General features: G+C 44.9%; 5 non-coding genes across 5 annotated transcripts; 4 read left to right on the forward strand and 1 right to left on the reverse strand.

Moving 5' to 3' along the window:
* The first annotated feature begins 3,397 nt into the window (after nucleotides 1-3,397).
* Nucleotides 3,398-3,469, forward strand: Trnaa-ugc (transfer RNA alanine (anticodon UGC)). Its single transcript has one exon. It is a non-coding gene; the product is annotated as a tRNA-Ala (tRNA).
* Nucleotides 3,470-5,003: 1,534 nt separating this feature from the next.
* On the forward strand, nucleotides 5,004-5,075 carry Trnaa-agc (transfer RNA alanine (anticodon AGC)). Its single transcript has one exon. It is a non-coding gene; the product is annotated as a tRNA-Ala (tRNA).
* A 5,951-nt stretch (nucleotides 5,076-11,026) lies between these two features.
* Trnat-agu (transfer RNA threonine (anticodon AGU)) lies at nucleotides 11,027-11,100 on the reverse strand. The gene has a single exon. It is a non-coding gene; the product is annotated as a tRNA-Thr (tRNA).
* A 5,394-nt stretch (nucleotides 11,101-16,494) lies between these two features.
* Nucleotides 16,495-16,566, forward strand: Trnaa-cgc (transfer RNA alanine (anticodon CGC)). Its single transcript has one exon. It is a non-coding gene; the product is annotated as a tRNA-Ala (tRNA).
* A 4,234-nt stretch (nucleotides 16,567-20,800) lies between these two features.
* Trnaa-agc (transfer RNA alanine (anticodon AGC)) lies at nucleotides 20,801-20,872 on the forward strand. The gene has a single exon. It is a non-coding gene; the product is annotated as a tRNA-Ala (tRNA).
* The last annotated feature ends 1,402 nt before the right edge of the window (nucleotides 20,873-22,274 follow it).

Here is a 22,274-nt window from a genome sequence, read left to right on the forward strand (position 1 = left end):
CTGAATGTACCAGAAGCACACTTTCCACGCCTGTGGTTTCCCGAGTAGAGGAAGAGTGACTAATTCTAATCTTCTGTTAAACACAGGCCCCTCAAGCTAAATGAACTCCACTGCTGCGCTCCATACTAGCCCTGAGCTCTGGCTACTGAGATCAACGGTTAGTTTATCAGGAGAAGTGGATAGCTGAGGTTTATTTTGCTATTTCACCTCTAGACAAGTATTTCAGTAATGCTATGAACTGTGTGAAAAATTAACAATTCTCACCGTGTTGATGCACCTTGGAGAAAACAAAAACACAGAACAATCTTATCTCGAGGAATTTCTGGTAATCTAGTTGATACGTGGACTATCTTCACACACTAAATAAATAAATAAAACCCAATAAAACCAGTTGATTCCACCATCTCCCCAGGACATGAGGATGGCCCCTGGCTCCCCCAGGAGCTGCCAAACTAGAGGTTCCTGAGTTGCATAAGAAAATGCCTCCTCGTGTGTTCCCAAATGCTCACCCCCTCCACATACACAACTAGCAAGACAGATGAAGTCTGACTAAGTTTTAAGGAGGGGCTTCATGACATTTTCTGGTGAAGTTGTGGGTCACGTGGGCTCATGCAAACGACCATTCTTGTTTCAACCCCAGTGCTCTACATCTCCCTGAGTGACCGTCATCGCAACTAGAGCAGATGAAAGGGAAAAGTCAAACGGTAAAAAATAGCGAAGGGCGTCTGCCACCTCCGGGTTTCTTGGAAACAGAAGTACATCAGAGTACCATGTGCAGCCCCTCCACTTCTTCCTGCCATGTCTCTGGAAGGTAGACGAGGAGTCTGGGGGTGAGGCCCAGGCCCAGAGCACTTGCCTAGCTGTGTGAGACCTTAGGTTCTATCACCAACACTTGTGAAAGGAGCCTACTGGTTTAACTGCAAAAGCGATCCTAATTCTCAGACACGAATTACAGCAGAACCGACCGACATTAAGGGCGTGAATGGTAGGTGGACCTGACGTAAAGATAATACATCAAAAAATACACCGATCCTACACGTGAACGTTTCAATATGTTGAGAGGATGATTAAGAAAGAAGACTCCAGGTAGCTGAAATAGCGCAGCTGGAAGACGATAATGATCTAAAGGTCTCTGGTTGAATCCAGGGTGTCGGTTGATAACTATGCCTCTTAATCGATAACTATGACGCTTTTAACATTTGCATCTCATATCCGAAAGTATATATACTATATAACTATAGCTTTTACTATCTTGCAAATCCAAATCCAAGTAATGCGTGCTCATCCCACTTTTTTGGTGGCATGTTCCACCAAGATCTCATGAAATGTCTCATATGACTTATTTAAAATGTTAAACCTAGGATATGATTAACGTTAAAGATTAGGAAATCCAATGTGCTATAAGTTTTTTTACTTACAGTTTATTTCTACTTTGATATTGTGTATGTATATAAAAGAGGTGTTTTTGCCAGAAGAATTATGAACCAAAAAAATCCACTGAAAAATAATTACATAGTGTGAATGTGTACGGCAGGTTTGGTATTTGCAAAGGAGGTTTTTCGGTAAGAACCATTTGCACTTTGAATAAATCCCAGTGTGCAGAAAGAGTTTCTAGCCTCTAGAAGCTACTGGAATAAGGAAATTTGTTTAATATCATTGAGCTTCAAACAGTCCCAAGAATATCCTGAGTTTTCTTATTGATATTTCTTCAGTATTGTGCCTTTTTTTTTAATTTTCAAATTATATTTCTGTGTTGGTATTCAGGAAAGATAAAAGCATTATGGAACAGTCTGGATGTGAAATGAAAGGCATTTACTTTCTTGATTCACGAAGAAAAGAAACCTCAATAAACCATTTCTTACTGTGAATTCCCAAGAACTTAACCGACAGTTCTTTCCAGGAGTCATCCAATACAATGAAATGTTTCTGCAAATAGTGATCTCACAGTGCCATACCTCTAAGATTAGAAGCCAAGGTACTTCCCCTGCCTTTGCACACATACACACACACACACACAGACAAGAAAATGCAGATTTCCAGTTGTGTGTGACACTTCACTAATTCTTCCTTTAAAACAAACAAACAAACAAAACAAAACAAAGCTACAACTCATTGTGTCCTGTTTTTATTATAAAAATTGCACAGTGACCTGCCACCAAACTCACGCTTGCCAGTTTCTAAAGGGACGGGTGTGATGAACACCAGCCAATAGCCATTTTTGGACAAAGAAAAAAGTTACTAGCTTCTAGAACTATTTGTAACACTTCAAATCCATTTGGTGTTACAAACGGATTTTCTTTTTACTCTTCTCCTGTAGTTCAAAGAACACACTTTATCTGAACAAACACTTGGGCTCTAAAACCACACAGAAGCAAAAGTATTTGCTTGACTCTCCTGCATTTAAATTTGTAGTTTTCGATTTGCTCTGGGATAGTTACAGTAACTGATTTTTCAAAACTTCCAGGGCAGAGACTGAGTAATTGCCTGAGTTCCGGGTGTCACATCTTCGCAAGGGTACCCCGAAGCTGCTGCACGGTCTCAACCAACCATACCTTAAGAAGTATTATAATTCCCCCCCCCCCGCCTTTTTACTTCCTTCAGTGGGGATGTCCCTGTTGGTTTTACTCAACAAATCAGTGTTTTCAGCACTCCGTTGCGTTTTTCTCCCTTTAATCCCATCCTCAGTAGCTGTGCTGGTTCCACACTTTGCCCGGAGGCCGTTTGTCCTAGCTCGTTCCTCTGTTGCCGAGATAAACACGGTGACCGGGTCGGGAAGGCGGGGCACTAAGCTCAAGCGAGGGCGTTGGCAGTCGCGAACTGAAGATGCTACTATACAGTACAGGCTCTGCAACCCAGACCAGACGCTGCTCACAGGGGCCTGGCCCAGCTGTGTCAACGAGCAATAAGAAACCGCCTCGCACGCATGCCCAAATGCCAGTTGGTTGGAAGCAATTCCCCAATTCAGACCCCTTCTCCCTAGGCATGCCCGTGTTAAGGTGACAAAAACTACAATACGGTTTCACCAGAAACTGGTGAACGTCTCTTTAGTACTCTTAGCTAGGTGTCCTAAATTAGGTTAATGAACCTGGAAGCTTGGATTAGGAAATACAATCTTGCCTCACTTCTTTCCTCCGAACGAGCAAGAGGGGAAAAAAACAGTCGCCTGAGTGGGGAAAAGGGAAGTTTCCGTCGCTGTGTTTCAGGTGAGGAAATTCTGGAAGGCATCAAGAGCATCCAGAACTCCACGCGCAGTCGGAGATGCTAGCTCCTCGTGGTTACCTAACATAGATTTGAAGTCTTTTCCTGTGATTGTCTGAAATATATTGACTCATGGACTAAAGCTGGAAAGCAGGATTCATTTCTTGGGAAGAATGAAAAAGCAGCCCACTCAGGAGCAGGGGGTGTAGCTCAGTGGTAGAGCGCATGCTTTGCATGCATGAGGCCCCGGGTTCGATCCCCGGCACCTCCACTAAAGCTTTTTGTCCTGACTCTAGCAACTAGAGACAAAGAAGCTGAGAGATTACTGTCCTTAACGCCCTTCTGTGAGTAGGTATTGCCAGAAGAACTCAGGTGTTGCCCCCTGATCCTTGTAGCTGTTGAGGAAACCTCAGTTACTCCTTAGATGCCAGAAGCAGTACAGGTTCCCCTCCATCTTTTTTTCCTCTTTCTTCTCCACTTCCTTTTCTCCTACTTTCTTCCCCCCCCTCCTTCTAGAGTGAATCATGCTTTGATTTCATTTAGGGACCTTTTGCCTGCTCCCCAGACAAGAGAGATTTCCTTCCGTTTTCCCTAAAAGTTTTAAGTTCATAACCATAATTCGTTTAGGTTTAATTCTCATGAGAATTAAATTGTTTAGGAGAATTTCAGCTATTCTAATTCTACACACATTTATTAGGATGATTATGACTTTCTATACACATTTTAGCACCGTCTAGTCTGTATCTGCAAAATATCTTGCTGGTATTAAAAAATAAAAAGGTTGTGGAGCTAGGCAGATGGCTTAGTGGCAAACAACAAAAAAGCAACCAACCAAACCCAAACCCAAAGCAACTAACCAAACAACAGCCATCAAGAGAACCCGGATCCAATGCCCCGCCGCACCCACACTCGCAGCCTTGTATAATTCCAGTTCCAGGTCCAATGCCCTCTTTTGGCCTCTGTAGGCACCAAGAACACACACGCATGCAGGCAAAATACCCATGCACATCACACACACACACACGCACACAGTGGCTGTTAGGATCCTGGGCCTTGAACGTGCTCCTATAGAGCTCTATCATTGAAACACACACACCGGACTCTTGAGGGACTTTGATGAGAATTTCATCAACCCTGTTCATGAAGATCTCTGCGTGTGAGATCTTGCTAAATGGAGGCGTGGTGCGTCCATTTCCTCCAGACTTCTTTCGCCAGTGTTGGGCACAGCGTTTGCTTTTCGGAATATATGCCTCGTATATTGTCACACCGACATCCAGATATTTCTCTTCCGTGAGAGATTATACCTGTGGCCTCGGCCCCTCACCCCCATCTGCGGGCAGGTGCTAGAGCACTGAATCACTGCCCGAGCACCGGTCAGGAGGTTCGGGCTTGATTTTCCTTCCAGGAACACGGGTAGTATCGGGCCTTCAGTGTGCCAGACTTAACTCTATTTTCAGGTGATTTCCTATCTTCCCACCTCTGTCTACATTTCTCACAACACACAGGCTCCTCTTTTAAAGAATTCCTGGCACTCCTTTTTGGGTCCTTTCTGCTTCGTGGGCAGACCTGCAGGAAGGGAGAATCTGAAGACCCACTTAAGATTCTGTTTTCGGATCTTCCCTGGAGGGGCGCTGGCATCCGCTGCCTTGCGGAAGACGACGACGGTGGAAAGATTCTGAGGTCTTCCACACAGAACCCCTTTCTCTGTCTAGAGCGCCCAGTTGAAAAGTTCAGAATCAGGATTTCGGAACACGAAGCTTTTAGATTGCCACAATATGAAGTAGGCTAAAAACTTCCCCATCTGTGGGGGTGTAGCTCAGTGGGAGAGCGCGTGCTTAGCATGCACGAGGCCCTGGGTTCGATCCCCAGCACCTCCATGAGGCCCAGTACCTCCATTCTGTTTGCTTGTCTCTCCTTAAGCCCTACGGTAGCTAAAGGGAGGTTTTGTCTCGGACTTTTTCATTATGCTTTTTTTTTTTTTTGTCTCTCACTTTTTTATGCTTTCCTGGATGTGTTTCTCCCACTCATAGGGATGTAAACCGTTCGCTATCTGTTCATCTCTCCAGCGGGTCCTTGACTTTAACGTGACTGCTTCTCTGCTCGCGAACAGCGGTGAGACCATTTACGGAACATCTCTCGAAAGCCGCGAAGCAGGAAGCACGCCGGCCCCGAAGTCGCCTTCACCTGTGCACTCGTTTCTCACTCTTAGGAAGACCCTGGGAAGAAAAAGACCTGAAAAGGAAAGAAAAGCTTTTGTAAAATCCCTTTACACTCTCCTGCCTATTGTCGCCCTGCTGCCCGGTGACAACGGACAGTCCCAAATGCAGAAGAAACACCGCCTCCCCCCCCCCCCCCCGGCTTTGCTTTCCCCATCCCAACCGTGCAGAATCTTGGTGGGTGTAAAAAGGCAACCTGGCCTGACTCGGTGAGCCAGCTCTTCTTTGGGTCACCAGTGTTTAGGGAACCTTCCCAAAGAAAGACGCTTCCCGCTTCTTCAGTGGAGAAACTCGTTTTCCCCAACAGGAAGAGCGCCTAGTCTTATCCACGCTGTGGCAGTAGCTTTGAAGGGGAAGAGAACACGAAAGACCCATGGGGGCCAGGTGAGGAAACCCGAAGTTTTGGAACTGGCAGGAAACATCTCTTGTTTGTCCGTCTGTGGCAGCTGCGGTTGGAGAATCTGTCCAGAAGCTTGGAGGCTAAGAGCGAGGAGGTTATTGCAGAAGTTTACTTTACTTACTTTGCAGTTGCCAGGATCTGAAATTCCTCCTTCGTATTTCTGTGTGGCTCTCAGAAACAACTACAACAAGCCAGAGTGAAGGCTGCCCCAAGTCCCTGCCTCCACAATCCCTTTCGGCATGCTTGAGTACAGAGACTGGGGCGGCATTAGGTAAAACCGGTGTTTGTTTTCCTCAGATCAGGGAGTGGAGGAAGTCTTGAGTGAGCGTGTAAGGCGCGAACGAAGTCCTGAGCCTATGTGCATTGTTTGACACTGGGAGGGATGTCAAGGACCAAAGCTGCAGATCCACGGACATGGCAGAACCTTCCCCTTATAAGTAAGGCTTAGGGGGATGGCAAGGCCTTCAGTGGTCCCAGTGCACGTGTTAGCACTGTGTGCAAATACAGGCGTTACTAACGACTGACCGGTGTGTGCAAAAACTAGCAGCTGCTGTTCTCCTCCAGGTTGTTTACAGCCCGAGGCCACTTAGTCCACCAAGACTAGCCAACTCTTCCTGTGGCTTCACATGACAGCCTCGTTGAGGTTCCCGGCTGTTGAGAAGTAGGTGCGCCCCATCCAAGCGAGCGCAGCGCAGGGAACCCAGCTCTTCTGCGTGTCGGTGCCTTTCCACCGTTGTCCCTGGTCGGGCTGAGCCGCAGCCACCCAGGGGCTGGCATTTCAACCCATCTGTGTCTGAGGTCCCCAAGCCATCTTTCCTGGGTCTGTTCATGGCACCGGTCTCTTAGCAGTTCTGCTCGGCTGACAGCCGGAAGCTGTGGTGTGAAACAGGGGCGATGGTGTATGCCTTCTGCGCTTTAGCAAAGATGGGACTACCAGGGGCCCAGCTGGATGGGGCGTTGTCCATGCTGAGGCTTCAAGGTCCACCATTCACTTAGTCCCTCAAGTATTGGTCTTCTGGAGACTCACCATGGCCAGAGGTTTGTTGCTGGTGTAAATTTAACTCCCACAAATTTTAACAGCTTGGGAGATTCCCGGGGTAATTACCCCACCGTGAAAACGGGGGAGACTGCTGAGCACAGTGGCCCCTCCCTGAGGCAGGGCCAGTCTAGCCTACTTTGTGAGTTTCAGGCTAGCCAAAGAACGTAGTGAGACCCGTCATTAAAAAAACAAAACAAAAACAAAAACAAACAAATAAAAAAAACCAAACAAACCAGGGCCATGGTGGCACACTCCTTTAATTCCAGCAGAGGCAGGAGTATCTTTGTGAGTTCAAGGCTACCCTGGTCTACATAGTGAGTTCCAGGACAGCAAAGTCTACACAGAAAAACCTTGTCTCAAAAAAAAAAAAAAAAAAAGAAAGAAAGAAAGAAAGAAAGAAAGAAAAAAAAAAGTAAGATGATGAAGAACAAGCTGGAAAAGATGTCCTCACAACTTGGAAGAATGAAAGACGGGTGCCAGGGGTAACTGTCTCTGCTTTAAATTCTCTACACCCCTTCCAAGAAATGAGACTCAAAGAAAATGATTCTTTGCTCACAAGTAGTTTAGTTAGCAGCATGACCACAGACTGATCTCTGACAGGGTGAGGCAGAGGAGGCCCAGCATGGAGCTCTGTGGAGCTCTGTTGTTTAGGGATCTATCCAGAGATGGAATCCTGAAGGAAACGTGTAATTGATTCCTATGCTCTTCGGATCCTTTAGGAATTATAGCACACAGCTGGCTTCTCCACACTCAGGAAACTGGACGCTGTTCTAGAAGCTTGACTCCTCCAACGCTGTACTGGTTTGTGCTAGCGTATCAGCTTGGGTCATTATGGCTATGATGAAACATTGTGACGAAGCAAATTTGGGAGAGAAGAGTACAGCCCCACTTAAAGGTTTCTTCATAAAGGGTTTTTTTTTGGGGGGGGGAAGGAATTCTCAAAGTTTCATCAACTTCGGAAAATTATTTTGGTTTTGAATTTTATTAAGTGAAATTAAAAATTTATAATTAAACAATTTCTTCCTTCGGGTTTCTGGTCTCATATAGGCCGGGCAATCGTCCTGTCATGAGCTGTATGCACAGTCCTCCATTGTCTAAACAAATGACATTCTTCCTTACCGGGAAAATGAACCCATACCTGCCAAAGCCCGGTGGGTGACTTTGCCAAAACCGTGGCAAGGGAAACCTGTGAGAGATGTACAGCAGTAATTTCAAAGACTAAGACCATACAGCTGTTGAGTTCTTCATGAAGTGCCTTCAGAGAGAGGCAAATTGTGCAAGAAAAGTCACAGACAACACAAAGCAGATAGGGTAGGACTGGCTGAGGCCAACCAGCACCGATATAGTGACTGTTCTGTCACCGAATGGCTTTCTTGCTCCTGTATGTGACTGCCAGCCTCCACAGACACCCATCTCTCTCCTGTGATATTAATGTAAATCATTTTAATTGGCTATATTTAATGTATTTAGTTTAAAAAAAAACTAGTTAAAAATGTTTTTGATGATAGGGTCAGCACAGGATTTTGTACATGTTACATAAGCACTCACCACTGAGCTTCACCACAGGCCTCCCTGTATTTTTTTATTCTGAGACAGGAGCTCACTAAATTCCCCATGCTGGCCTTGAACTCACTTTATAGCCCAGGCAAGCTTTGCATTTGTAATCCTCTTGTTTCAGCCTCCAGAGTAGCAGGGTTTATAGACCTGTACCAACAGGCTTGCTACTTAAGGTTTCATTAATGGCTTAGTATGTTGAACCTAAGGTTATCTCAGTGATGGTAGGAAAAAAATTAAAGGCATGCAATTCCAATCTCTCTTATTCAGCTTTTGGGAAGATTGACTTGAAATGCATTCATTAGAATGGTGTGAAGAGGCAGGCTTTGAGAAAATATTTTGGACATAAACTTTGGACCTTTCAGATTATGGAGCCAGATCACTCATTATAGTCCAAAGCTGAAATCTGGAGTTTCTGGACATGAGCAATTTGACCACATTTCTACTCTCACAGACATTTTTGCACCTGTCTTTGGAATTTGGAAACCACAATATTCCTTCAAGCCATTCTCTTATCCTCTCATCCTGAATATGCTGGGATGTTGGCTGGGTATTCCAAACCTTGCTTGTTTGACACAGTTATGTGTGGCTCAGGTTTGCTTCCAACTCACTGTGTAGGAGAGGATGGCTTTGGGTTCCCAGATCCTTCTACCCCCACCTCTCAAGGGTTAGGATTGCAGATATGTGCACCCATCCCTTTCCATACTTCCTACAATTGGTTTCAACTACTGTCAATGGGGTGCTGAAGTGGGAAGAGAGAAAAGCAGGCTCTTTACTCCCCACAACCAAGTGTTACTGGACTGTGTGGTACCCCACTTTCAGACCTCTCACACTAAATGCTGCACTATACCACTGAGCTGTACAGTTCTTCTTGTTCTTGTTCTTCTTGTTCTTCTTGTTCTTGTTCTTCTTGTTCTTCTTGTTCTTGTTGTTCTTGTTCTTGTTCTTCTTCTTCTTCTTCTTCTTCTTCTTCTTCTTCTTCTTCTTCTTCTTCTTCTTCTTGTTCTTCTCTCCAGAAAACTATGAATCGAGGGCTTCAGGAGGAATATGGTCTCACACATGTGCTATGCAGCAAAGCTTACAGGTGCCAGGAACTAGAGTTAGATAGATGCAGTCAAAGACGGTCTGTGATAGATTTATTTGGATATGAGCAAGGAAAAATAAACGCTCTTAAAGACAAATTAAAGATGGGAATCTTGGATGTCTTATTGAGGTATGCACAGTGTTGATAGGAAGAAAGAAACGCAACATGGAGGCCAAGATCACTGGACTCCCTACATGGGACCCAGCCACACAACCAGCTCAATGCTATTTAGCAACAAATGTGATCCACCTCGTTTCTGATTGTCCTCAGACCAGACAGGAAGGATTTGGGTCCCTGGTTTCCACAAAACCCAGACTAGGTCCTTTTCTACCTGCAAGTTTCCCATTCTGTCCATCCACGGCAAGGACCACTCCTGTGGACCTTGAGACCCTCCCCTGCCCCCATAGGGAGAGTAGCAGAAGTAGCTCAGTGTCAGTTGCTTGCCTTTCCGTTGCCTTAAATTCTGTGTATGAAACTGCCAGCCAGCCAGAAGACAGTGGAGAAACAACACAGAGTTCATCTAATGCTGAGGATCAAACTATTGAAACTCAAGTGATTAAAAACAAAACACTTGTTTCATTTGCTCCCAACAATCTGAGTTGAAACTTGGGGCACAGCTTTTAGCCGGGTTGGGCTTCGCTTGTGTGTGCGTGTGGGTGCTTAACTTAGTTTCCCTCTTTTTATGCTCTGCCTTGGGTTTCCCATAGTTCATAGCCACCTACTATTCAGACTTACTTTAAGGATACTACTCACTCAAGAGACAATTCACAATTGAAGAACAAATTGCCAATGTTAAAAAAATAAACACCTGAAACTTCTCTTTCTCAGCAATAAGGGACTGAAAGAGAAAGTGCTGGGAACCCCACAAAGGGTCTTCCATTTGAGAGGACTTGAGGCAGAGAGAGTCTTGGGACAGGAACTAAATTCAGTGATGGAGAGAGATTGGGGAGAGGTAGGAGGGGACAGAGAGGGGAAGGGAAGGAGAAACTGAGAAAAAAAACTCAGTTTTTGTTTTGTTTTGTTTGTTTGTTTGTTTGTTTTTGTGTGAGTAAGAGCTGGTATTTCCATTTTGTCCTGTGCACACTGGGCCTGTACAAATGCCGCTGGCCCCAATCATATTAAACCAATTCATTATATTTCCTCTACAAGTTTCTTGGCATTTCAATAAAATGCAAATGCACAGTCTACAGACCCTTGCTGAATTTCAGGTTTCCATTCTTGTTCTTTGTATAAAACCATGACTAGAATAATGAAGATAATGGTGAGTGGGAAAATCCCAGTGGAAGATCTGATTCTGGAAAACTTTAACAAATTGCTCTCCCCCCCAAAAAAAAATAAAAATCCAAAAACTGAACAGTGCACTCAGCTCTGCTTTTTACTCCTTTCTTGTAGGGGTGGGTTGGTTGGGCCCATGCTTCAAATTTGGCTTTGTGTTTCAGTTTGCACAGTTTTTGGTTTATAAAGCTTCTGGACATGGTAAGAATGGTACTAAAACAATTCAACCTTTAAAAGTGAACATTAAGCCATTCACCTACAGGCCCTGCTGGGATTTGAACCCAGGATCTCCTGTTTACTAGACAGGCGCTTTAACCAGCTAAGCCACAGGGCCCCCGTGAAGGAAGGTGGTTTCCTGTTAAGAGAGAGCATAGGTAGGCAGAGCTGCAGCGAAACACTGAAAGTACCTGAAAACTGACCCATTGCTGTTCCTCACGTACAGGTGACCGGGCGATGGCGACAGCTCAGGTTCCTTGGAGAAGCTGTGTGACATTTTCCTATCCAGTTGCTGTGGACCTTTGAACAGTGGTGGCTGAATGCTGCTTCCACTCTTTTTCAGAGTCAAATATTCTGTGCACCACATTCTGTTACTTTTTCTTATCAGTTTATATACAGTCAAGACAATAGACGTGAGCTTTGGTTGTCAAGCTCACTACTGATTGGAAATGCCTTAATCACTGAGCCCTGAGTTGAACTGTCAGTATTTCAAAACAACAACAACAACAACAACAACAACAAAAAAAAAAAAAGCAAAGGAAGGAGGGACAGAAAAAAGAGAGGGCGGAAGAGAGTTAAAAAAAATCACTATGCCTTAGTTTTCCTAGGTGAAGACTTGAGCATCATCATACTACAGGATGCCAACAGTAGAGGGAATTGTTGTACTAAACATTCAGGAGTCCCATCTCACAGAGAAATAATCTCATAATCTGATTAGTGAAGTCCTCTTCACCAAGACTCCGGATTGAGTTTAGAACCGTCAGCTTTCCCCGAAAGGCTGAGCCGCCCCAGCCACACAGGAAAGAGCTTGGCTTTCATTTCTTGTTGTCAGTTTCCCTCTCCCTTCTGCTCCCTTTTCTTGTTCCAGGACGCTTGAGGTTTCAAAGTGGTGTTGGTTGTCCGATGCACCCAGCCTTCCCATGCAGAGGGATCTGGAGGGTCTTCCGTTCCACAAGGCTGATTCTACAGCCCTTTCCAGTAGTGTGGAGAACATGGCTGGATGAGAGAGTCAGACAGGAATCCTAGGCGTCTTCCTGAGCATCAACATCCCGGAAGGCACCGCTTAGAAAAATTAAATAAACTAAAGGAAAAATTATCGAGGCTTATTTTTCTACTAGCCTAGGTGTTTTGTCACTCATAATCTCCAAAGATGCCGTGAGTTCACCAGCAGCACAGCCTGAGAGAACACTACATATGTAGACATGACTTGCCTGAGCATCGGTTACCAATCCCAAAGGTGAACGGAAGTAATCATTAGAGAAAGACAGAACATTAAAAACGACATTTTTTTTTTCATTACAACCAGAACTCTTCAGAAGACCTCTGTCCCGTAACTCACTCTGTAGACCAGGCTGGCTTTGAAGTCAAAATTCACTTGTGTCTGCCTCCCAAATATTGACATTAAAGACATGTACCATTACAGCCCAGCTCTACATCTTCTTTAGAGGAAAATCAGTTTTCAAGTTTTTGGTTGGCTCATCTTGCTAGTCATTCGGAGAAATCAGTTTTCAAGTTTTTAGTTGGCTCATCTTGCTAGTCATTCGGAGAAACTGTTTTCCATGATATCGTAATTAAATTTTGGCTAATGCTAGCAGCCAAAGGAACGTATTCAAAGAATATTAACTTGTTTAAAATTATTAACCTTTTGATAAGACTATTTGTCTCTCAAAGAGTTGAGGTTAGTAGGTAAGACAGCAGTAAGTAATTTCAGAAATTTGGCAAATGATTTGAGGTGACTTTTCCTGATGTTTAATTAGTTTAGGATGTTACCAATAATATTCTGAAGTTCATGCAGAGCCAATGGCAGTTCAAAGTGATTGAAGAGCAGACTGCATGAATCATTAATATGCCACAGCTCTACGTGAGGATATCTCCTAGAGTTAAGAAACAATAATTCATGAAAGCATGAAGTAAAATCACCAACACAGAATACTAGTGAGGCTAAATTGTGACAGAAAAAAAAAGGTTTTGTTGAATGAGGTTAAGACCTTGTGAAAATGTAAGTAAGTAGAAGATAGGCTGTGGAGATATTTGAATGTATCATGTTATTGAATAGGTATCGTCAACAGTGAACTCATCCTACCGTAGCCAACCAAGCCTCTGTCATTTTCACATGTCGTCAGAAGTTAGAAACTAAAGGTCCTTTCCCTTTTCCTCAAACCTCGTTGCACACTCAAGTTTTCTAAAATACTTTCTCCTTACTTACATGATACACAGAAATAATTTTGCTTCATAAACTAAATTGTATGATAGAACTTATATTGATCTGTCAAAGTTATTGTTGGCAGTACAAGTTTAGGCTGCTAGTAGGGAATGAGAGAATCATCTGGATGTAGGAAGCAAGAGTCCCAGGAAGTGTGGATGTGTGGCTGGACTCTCCTCTGAGCTTCCACAAAGGCTCCTGAAAGACGGTCCTTCTCTTCCCTCCCCTCCTTTCCTTCTCCACCTGCTCCTTCTCTTCCCTCTTTTCTTTTCTCCCTCTCTCCTTCCCCTCCCCTCATGCAATCATTTATAGGAAGAACAAATAGAAGGAGGAAGGTCACACACAACAAGAAGGAAGACGCATACATTTACAAATTTGATTAAGACATTTTGAATTGCATGGGTGTACATATATGTTTAAAATTTGTGCATTTTAGGCCAGACGGTGGTGGTGCATTTCTTCAATCCCAGCTCTCAGGAGGCAGAGACAGATGGATCTGTGATTTTGAGGCCAGTCTGGTCTACAGAGTTCAAGGACAGCCAGGGCTACATAAGAGAAATTGTGTCTCAAAAAAAGAAAAAAATGTATTTTATGTTATCATATTGTACTCAGTTAAGTACTTATAATTTGCCAAGTTAAATAAAATGTTATACCTCATGAAAAAGTCCAAGTTTATATAAATAAGCAAAAGATAGCATTTTACATATCAAAAGGGTTAAAAATATGCTGAGAAAGATTGCCGTCTTTAAGTAAACTAAGAATTGCAGGTGGGAAATCTGAGCCCACTGTCCTCAGCCTAAAAGACGGATTTGTAGATGAAGGAGGTGGGGGCTGAACCCAGGGCCTAAGCACGCCTTTTCTGAGCCACACTGCCAACACCAAACCTTGCCTCATAAATACCCCAGAGATCTTTCTCTCGGGGTTTTCAGAACCTCAGAGGTACTGGCTATATAGATCCCTTTCGCACAGCTCTGTTCTTTCTGAACCTACTGGACTGTACTCTACCTCCAGGCCCTGGAAAGGAAAGGCCAACACCGCCAGACACGGTTCTAGGTGCCACACTCTTGGCCCCTGAGTCAGCTCCCAAGATGATGCTGGAAACGGCTCCTGTCAGCCCACCTGTATTCCAGGATACAGCAATCTTCCGCAACTTGAGCACCTTGATACTTCTGTATAGATTTGCTCCTTGGAACCATGTTTATGTCTTATACATTAAAATTTTAAAAATAGATTTAACACGGAGAGATGGAAATACCATCTTGAATACAAACAGAAAAAAAAACCCTTAAAATTACAACACTTATTAAAATACATTGCATACATGTATGAAGTTATCAAAAAAATCACTAAAATATTTTAAAAATAGAAAAAACAGAAAAAAGAAGATGAATCCAGGTGAATGTTTTGTTCACTACTGTGACACATTTGCCTTTTAGGTACAATAGAATGGCACTTGAGTCTGTAATAGTGTGTGTGTGTGTGTGTGTGTGTGTGTGTGTAGGAAGGAAGCCAATGATGGAAGCCGGTGTTGTCACTGTGAGAAGAGAAGGGCTACACAAAATTTCAACAAAGGCAAAGAACATCTCTGTCCTAACTTTGTGTACTAAAACAGTGCATGAAGAATTGCACACAGGCAGTGGGCAGGGTTAGCCTTGTGTAGTTATTGCTTAGTATGGATACCACTAAAAGGATCCCAGTGCTTTGGGAGAATTTTTTGTTGTAAGATAGGCTGGGACAGAGCAAACACAACATGAGCCTGGAGCATCATTCCATGCCAGAATGTAAGGAAGTTCTCGGAAAATAATGCAGTCCTCAAAGGTCACAGGATCTACGGCAGATTTCAGAAACATGGAGAATGAAGCCAGTTATTGCGCAATAAAAAACGGTGTTGTAGAGAATACAGGAACGCCCGAGTCTCTCTTGATGTGAAAGAGAGAGAAAAGGAAGAAAGGAGGTGAAGGCAAAGTTTTTCTTTTGATAGTAGGCCAATATACAAAGGTGGAAAGAATTTTGATCAGCATGCAACAATGGATTCAGACAAAGTTTATTTCTGCAGTAAGGGACACCGGGCCTCGTGAATAGTAAACACTACCAATGAGCTCTATCCTCCAAGTCAAGCAAAGTTTAATCAATCAGTTGTAAAGCTACAGTTAAGAGTCTGGTTTTAAAAGGACATGTACGTGGTTTCAAAGAATTTGCCCATGGATTTCTGATGAAAGGTGGAAGCTTGACCGTGAAGAAACGGACGAGACGATTTACTTCAGAAGCAGTGCGGTGCACACTTGCGGGCCAGTACAGGACACACAGAACAGTGGAATTTAAAATGCTGGACTAATTCAAGGCAACGCGGGGTTTGTTTTCTTTAGCGCCAGGGTCTCATTCTGTGGTCTCGATTGGTCTGGAGCTCTTCAAACTCAGCAATCCCGTCGCTGCAGCTTCCGAAGGTACCTTCACCACCATGCTTTAGATATTTGGGATATCCGATTTATCCAGAGTGTGTGGAGAGTTGTTTTTGTTTGTTTGTTTTTGTTTTTGTTTTTTTTGTTTTGTTTTGTTTTTAACCTCAGCCTGGGGCTTGTTTTACTGTTGTGAGTTTTTTTTCACAGCTACTTTTTCATTTCAACGCGTTCAATATATTAATTAAAGACCGCTTTCCTGGATCGCGTCTTTGATGCTCCTTTCTGCTTCTGGAGAGTCACGGTTCTCTGTTGCGGACCGAGCCTCTGTGTCTGTGGCTGCAGCCGCTGAGGTGGCGTTTGGTGACTCCCAGTGGCGGCTTCACCTGTCCGACATTCTGGCCGCACGGATGGGGCGAAGGTGGTGTAGCCAGAGCCCTTCGAGGAGGTGCTGAAAGGTCCTTCTAGGGTCCCCTGTGAAGCTGAAGTCCGTAGGTCCCTGCTTTACGGTCAGGTGGGCTTAGTCCCCGCGGGTGTGGACGAAGACCAGAGCTCAGGTTTCCATCTCGTCACATTTTCACTGGCCACCCGATTCAATCAGACGCAAGAAATTTGAATTGAAGAAAATGCTCCAGAATAGGAGATGGGGAAATGCTTCGGTTGCCTCCATCCTTCCTGCCTGGGCCTGGGCTGCGACTCGGTCACCAGAAGGATGGGCGGTGCGGAAGCTTCTGAATCTGTGCTTCCCTCTCGGCGATCCCGCTGCTGAGTTTTGCTGGGGGTCCCAGAAGGAGCTGTTTCGGTTCGGCTGGAATCCACCCTCCGGAATGCCTCTCCAAAGACAGAGCAGCTTTGCAGGGCACGCTGGGTCTTTTAAAGGATAGGAATAGTGTGTGCCCGTTATACTGTACAAGGGGATGTAGCTCAGTGGTAGAGCGCATGCTTCGCATGTATGAGGCCCCGGGTTCGATCCCCGGCATCTCCAGGAGTAGCTTTTTTCCCCCCCATAGTATTTTTCTTTTACATTTCTTTCTCACGATAATTTCTATAAGCATTTCCTGTTCTTATGTTTATAGCGTTTCGATTTGGATATCTAGACACCGCGGCCTTCCTAGAGAGAGCTCTGAGGTGGTTGCTGACAAGTCAGGAGGAAAGTTATCCTCTGAGACATCCTAAAGGAAGGCTACACAGCAGTCAACCTCACCAGGGGATACAATCAGTACAAATAAAAAGGCTCTGACTTATTTTCAGGAAATAGTGGGCATGGGAAAGGAACTAACAGCATCCATCGCTAATATTTGTAGAGGATTGTGCATTAGGAATTCAGGGGTCCCCTGAATGGAGAATCTCTAACCTACTGGAGGTACGAAACAGTTAACATTTTATTTGTCATCCCTCCTTTTACACAAGACAACTGATCATGCTCACTGTGAGAGGTCTGAGGAAATTGTGGAGCTGCTCCAAAACCCCCAGCTTCCTGGAGGCCAAGGCAAAAATATCGGAAGTTATTGAACCACACCTGCCTGAGTGACTTAGAATAAAACTTTAAAAGCCAGCTGTGTGGGACCAAAGTCCAGAGGTGCTGTGCTTGACTATCTGGTGAGAGGCTCCAGGTTCAAGCCCCAGTAATAAATACTATTGTAACAACAAAAGACAACCATAGAACAGGTTAATGGGGACCCAGGAAAGACGGACAGCCCTGAGAACCCAACTAAGTTTGGATTCTGGAAGGAGAGATACTTATTTTCAGGCTACTGGATTCTCTGTTGTAACCGTTAAGGAATATAGCCGAAACTCGAGCAGCGAGTCATAGTCCTGAAGGTGTGGATAACGTCACGGTTTCTTTTCTACCGAATAGTTTTCACACCAGTAAGTATAAAACAGAGGAATATGCCCCCTGCTTTAATTTATTTTTGAATTGTGTAAATATGCTTTGAAACTTGACCAAGAGTCACTGGTTACACTAGAAAGCTGGGCGAGGTGAGTTCAGTGCCAAGTTCAGTGCCAAGTGTCTGCTCCACTCACAGCAGCTGTTTTTAAAGGTACAAGAACATGACTATATAATATTTTCTGAACAGTCATCCTAAACATTTGTGTATTTTTTTATTCTGTATGTCAAACTAATTTGTTTTTATTTCTCATACTAACTAGGAATTGGTTGATTTGGAAGGGGAATTATGTATCTAGTTTAAGTTAACCCCGCTTTATTTCAGAATAATAAGGAACAAATTATAAAACATTTCTTGAAAAGGAAAAGTATTGGTTTTGCTGGTTAAGCAGCATGGTTTAACAACATGACTGAGCACTCATCTCTGTGATAAGGTACATTGCTACCTGAGTAAAGCTAAGTTTACAAGACTAACAATGAAAAACAAGGGAAGGCTGTTGGAAAAACATCCAAGAGCTACTGCCCTGCCCCATCACACTTAGTTTCCCATTCACCTTTTCCAAAGTCCTAAAATACTGATCTCTAGATGGTTTCCTGTTTAAACCATCCTTGCCTTTTCAAACGATACTCTAGCCATGTGGCTTGTTACATGTCCGTCATCCATGGGGTGTGCCCTTTCTTTATTTTTATGTGATCCGTTCCTTATCACTCAAATTTTACTTCATCAGGAATGGTGTAGGAAGGACACACCTACAACCTCAGCATCTAAAATGCTGATGTAGGAGGATCACTGAGTTTAAGACCCCTTGGTTTATACGGAGCATGGGCTACAGAGTGAGAGCCTTTCTCAAATAACAAACAAGCCACATAAAAAACAATCAACCAACTAACGAGCAAACAAAAATACATGAGCCTAAAGGCAAGCGCCTGAGTTTGAATTCCACAATATGCACATCAAAGCCAGACACAGTAGCCGCGTCTGTCACCCTACCCCTCTCTGGCTAGCTTAGCCTGAATGACAAGCTCCAAGTTCAGTGAGAGACTTTTTCTCAAAAACTGAGATAAATGGATTGGGATTGCAGGGGCACTCAGATTTCTAAACTAAGTGACTATTGGGTTCAGAGAGCTCTTAGGTCCTGCAGTCGCTGAAGGAAGACCTCAGACTCAGGTAATATACGAAAGCATGGAGTGTTTATTCTGCAGATAGTCCCAGCATGCAGGGACCACCATTCCATAGAATGCTGACCTTGAAGTGAGCAGGAAGGCTCACATTTAAAGACAGGTAGGGGATTTCCCAGTGTGGTTGGGCAATCTTTACAGTGATTGGTTGGTGCACACACACATACAGGTGGAAACAGAAGGACGCTTTTGGAGTTGAGGAGTGTGTTATTTCCTTGACCGTGATGATGGTCCCAGCTGTACACACGTATGTACAAGCCTATCAACTTGTGTACATTTTATAATTTCAGCTATTTTTTTTCCCCTTAGAACTACTGGGCCTGGAGAGATGGCTCAGTAGTCAAGAGTACTAATTGTTCTTCCTAACACAACATGGCAGATCACAACTGTCTATAACTTTAAATTCCAGAGAATCAGTTACCCTCTTCCATCCTCTGCTAAACCCGGGTGTCATGCATTCACCTCTCTCTCTCTCCCCGCCCCCCCACATACAGAGAGAAGAGAAACAGAGAGATAATATAAAACAACCCATTTCAAATCCCAGTGAATTTTAGAATAGTCCTCTCCAAAAGATTAAAAAACACAACAAAACAAAAAACAACAACAACACATTAACAACAGTCTTTTAAAAATTACGTTTTAAAAGGAAAATAATCTGGTCAGACTATCAAGAAATGATATACAGTGTTGCTATAGAGTGTTAGGAATCAAGCCTTGGGTCCTCTGGGAGAACAGCTGGTGCTCTTGACCATGAGCCATCTCTCCAGGCCCAGCAGTTTTAAAAAGAAAAGAAAACAAAACAACAAAAGGCTGAAATTATACAACGTACGCAATTTGGCGGGTCCGTACATATGGGTTCACAGCTGGAGCCACCGTCATGGTCATGCTCGTCTGTTTCCGGCTGCTAAGAACGCTGTGACTGAGGGGACTTTGCTTTAGTTTGTAGTCTTGCCGTCTGTTCCGTTTACCTCACATGCGCAAGGTATGCAACGCGCTGGGTCTTGGCCCTTAACTTTAGATCTTTATCACTGTCATGCCCCCCGCCCCGCCCTCACTCTTGCCCCCTTCCACGCACTGCGTGGCAGGAGTTCCGCCATGCCAGACCAGAGCAGAACTTTAAGATAACACTGACAGCGACAAGTTTCTTTAGAGAGAGGGGAAGGGAGAGACGGGAGAGGCAAAGCAAGCAAGCCCGATTTGCATGTGGTTTCACAGGTCGCCTTCCTCGAAACTCTAACAGCGCTGCTAGAATGAAGCACGTGGATCGCTCCTCGGGGGTTTTCCTTTTTCTCATCTCGAAATATCTGAAGTCCTTTGGGAAGACGTCCCAGGAGGCCTGTTGTAACAGGGCCTCGCTTTGTGTCGCAGGCTTGCCTTGAACTTGTGACACCACCGAAGCACGCGAGAGCCACCGCAGGCGGCCTTCGTAGGACGCCAGGTCCTGATCTTCCCAGTGAGACAGCTGCCTACAAAGGGAAAACGTGGTTAATTTGGACCCTAACACTGAATTTAGGCCCTCTGGATGAAGAAAAAAAGTCAGTAAAGCCCCAGAGAAGAGGCGCGGAGTCGGCGGCGAGGATGCGCGCTCCTGACTTGCATCCCTGCCCCTCGGAGGATGCGCCGAAGAGCCTGTGGCGTTCTCCGGGTTTCACTGGCATCCTTCCGCTAAAGCCTGGAGCTGCGAGGGTTGGGGGAGGGGGAGTCCAGCATCTGGACTCTCCTCCCAGCGGCTGAAACAGCGGAGCTGGTTTTTGTTGGAGAGCCCTGTCCTCCAAGGTTCCTAATTTTGATTGGTTTTCGCAGTCCGGGAGCGGAAAGCGGGGACGGCAGGGCCATGGCAGGTGCTGTCTTCCTCCTGGTAACCGTGGGTAAGGACTGGCAAAGGGTGCGCCATCTTTCCTGAAAGGCCCTCTCCTTAGTCCTGAAGGAGAGAAAGGAAGTTCCCGGACGCCGCTTTATTTACGATCTCTGGCCTTAGACTTTTCACGTTCGTTATCGCGGTGCCTGTGAGGGTGCAGGTTGATCGAAACACCCTCGTGACGGGATTCTTTTTACTTTTTTTTTTTTCCTAAAAGAAAAGATGAGAATAGCAATGCTAAAAACGACTTCGAATTTTATAAAGATGAGTTGGAAAACGGACCTCCTGGGTCGTGGGGATGTAGCTCAGTGGTAGAGCGCATGCTTAGCATGCATGAGGTCCTGGGTTCGATCCCCAGCATCTCCAATTTTTTGAGTTCACTTTTAGAATCGCAGTTCTCCCCTCAGCCTGCTTAGGGCTAGATGCACAGAAAGACGTGCGGATGCCATTGCTGCGTTGGGAGCTGTCTTTGTACCGGGCTTGGGGCTCGCTCTGGTGGGTCCGTGTGTCATAGCTCTATGCGCGGAGGAGCCTCTTTTTTTCCTTCCCTCACCGCACTCCTCACACTGCAAACCCCACCACTTTGGAAAAACCGGTGACGGATGTTGTAGCACTCTTGTAGGGGGCTTTGTCTGGTGGGCCCTTTGTCTCGGAGGCATTCCTCCTTTGTGCCGTTAACAAGTAAAGGAAGTTTAGAAAAGTTTTTCGGTAGCTTTATTCTAACCCCACACCAACCCAAGAGCAACCCTCATTGGCAGTCTGCCTGGCTGCAGTTAAATCAAGAGCTTTTAGACGTGGGGGTATATGGGTGGTAGAGGGTTGCCGGGTGGTGGTGGAGATTAGCCAAGTTCTCAAGGAGACAATGGGTACCTGCCCTTCCTTCCGTCTGACCACAGCATTTTGGACAATCAGGTATAGTAGGATCTCGTGCTCCAGCAACTTGACCCTCAGGAAAGAGCACATTAAGGTGTGGGTCTTAGGCTGGGCTTGCGAACGATTCCTGTTAAATCGCCTTGTGCCGCCAACAACGGACCAGTGTTATACGCTTGGGAACTGCAACCCTGAGGTATTGAAGATACAAGAACACTTTAAGTAGTTAACTCAGAAATAGCCACAGCAATTATCGGCTTTCCAGACTACAGGTTAAACATCACCTTCTCCCTTGTTGGCTCCTGTCATTTGCTGTGCTACGTCATTCTCTTACAGTCTAGCCAGCACTTACCAAGACTTCCACTTTCTAGTTTTAATGCCGTGTGTTGCTGTTGATGTAGTTTGTCTTATTTGGGGGGGAGCAGGAGCTACAGTCCTGTGCTCCATCTCTGACCTCTTAGCTATATTCCTAGGCCTCTTTGTGCTTTTTATTTTGAGGCAAGGTCCTCAGGCAAGGTTGCCCAGGCTAGCCTCCTACTTCAGGTCCTGCTGCCCAAGCCTCCCAAGTATCTGGGATTACAGACCTGGCCACCATTGTTGGTTTGGTAACTACCTTCGGGCCGAGGTTACTCCTGACCCCTCTTCAGCGCTCCACCCTGCCTTCCTTTGCTGTCACCTCACAGCCATCAGCAAAATACGACTCTGATGGCTGATCTTGGTTGTCAGCTTGACTGCATATGGACTCAACTAAAACAGAAACTGGTGGGGACTCCTGGGAGGGATTTTCCTAATCAGATTAGTCAGGAGCAGGAAGACCCATTCCAAATCTGGTGGCACTTTCTGGGTTCAGCCCCAGATAAACAGACTCTGAAGAAGGAAACTTTATTTCTTGCTCACT

The sequence above is a fragment of the Meriones unguiculatus genome, chromosome 19 (assembly GCF_030254825.1).
Source record: "Meriones unguiculatus strain TT.TT164.6M chromosome 19, Bangor_MerUng_6.1, whole genome shotgun sequence".
NCBI lineage: Eukaryota > Metazoa > Chordata > Mammalia > Rodentia > Muridae > Meriones > Meriones unguiculatus.